Genomic DNA, 1,135 nt, shown 5'->3' with positions numbered 1-1,135 from the left:
GGCCAGAGCAGTCCCACCAGCAGCGAAGTGGATCACATTTTTCTGTAGATCTCTGCCAAGTGTAAATTCTGAAAAAAATCAACTAACATACTTGAAGCCCACTGCTTCAGTCTTACATCTACCTGCTAATCAAGCTGCTGTAAGCCTGAACAATTTGCTGCCGGGTTCTTACCCTGCGAGGTGATGCTCCCCTGGTGCCAGAATTTGTATGAAATTCAAGAAGCTCAACCTCAAATTTGTTCTCGTGCACAACTCTGAACTTCTATTTATTTGGCCAAGTTTCATCTTTCAAGACTCTTATAGTCATCAATTTCTGATCAAGAATGTGGTATAGTTTCTGTCTACTGTTGTATGTACATATTTTTATCTTTGCCAGAGCACATATACTGTACTAAAGTTAAATATATATCTCCATACAGTTCATTGCAAGACACTGTATTCTTATATCTTGAATAGAGTACACTTGTAATTTATTTCTCTCTGCTCTTCCAATGGTTGCTATGTGCCAGACCCTATGCTGTGGTCTTAGGATATAATGATGGGAAAACCTAGTCACAGCCTCTGACGTCCTGAAGGTATCTTTAATTAGAGAAGGAAGCAACCTTAAATAACAACAAAAATCTATATTTATAAACTGTGCAAATGATATTAATGGAAAATACAAATGATGAATGCTATTATTTAGCAAAGAATTTATTAGACCTGCCTGATTATGTTTCTATAAATTTAACTCTAAAAGGTCACAAGACTATGTAATACCTAGTTACAGAAAACTGGTAACCATCAATTAAAAGAAAAAAAGAGACTTGGGGATGTAGCTCAGTGGTAGAGCGCATGCTTTGCATGCATGAGGCCCCGGGTTCAATCCCCGGCATCTCCACTTTATAAATAAAGCAATAACAACTTTCTTCTGTTGGAAGAGTTAAGTTTCTTTACTTCCCCCAAAGATAGATGGGTTTTAAGGTTAGATGAATGCCCTACTGGTACATTTAAATAAATGTTCAAAAACTGGTGTACATTGTTATAATGGAAAATGGCAGTTTCTAACCACAGGTAGAATTCTTCACTAAAAAAGTACGGTTTGGAGAGAACTCTGTCCTGATTTCTTGTCCCTTGGTCTCCTCCCATCCTAAGG

At 37.4% G+C, this 1,135-nt stretch overlaps 1 non-coding gene across 1 annotated transcript; it reads left to right on the top strand.

Annotated features, from left to right (window-relative positions):
• Nucleotides 1-808: 808 nt before the first annotated feature.
• Trnaa-ugc lies at nucleotides 809-880 on the top strand. The gene has a single exon. It is a non-coding gene; the product is annotated as a tRNA-Ala (tRNA).
• Nucleotides 881-1,135: the final 255 nt, after the last annotated feature.

Source organism: Marmota marmota, unplaced genomic scaffold, assembly GCF_001458135.2.
Source record: "Marmota marmota marmota unplaced genomic scaffold, marMar, whole genome shotgun sequence".
Taxonomy (NCBI): Eukaryota; Metazoa; Chordata; class Mammalia; order Rodentia; family Sciuridae; genus Marmota; species Marmota marmota.
This window is presented reverse-complemented; position numbering and strand designations above follow the sequence as displayed.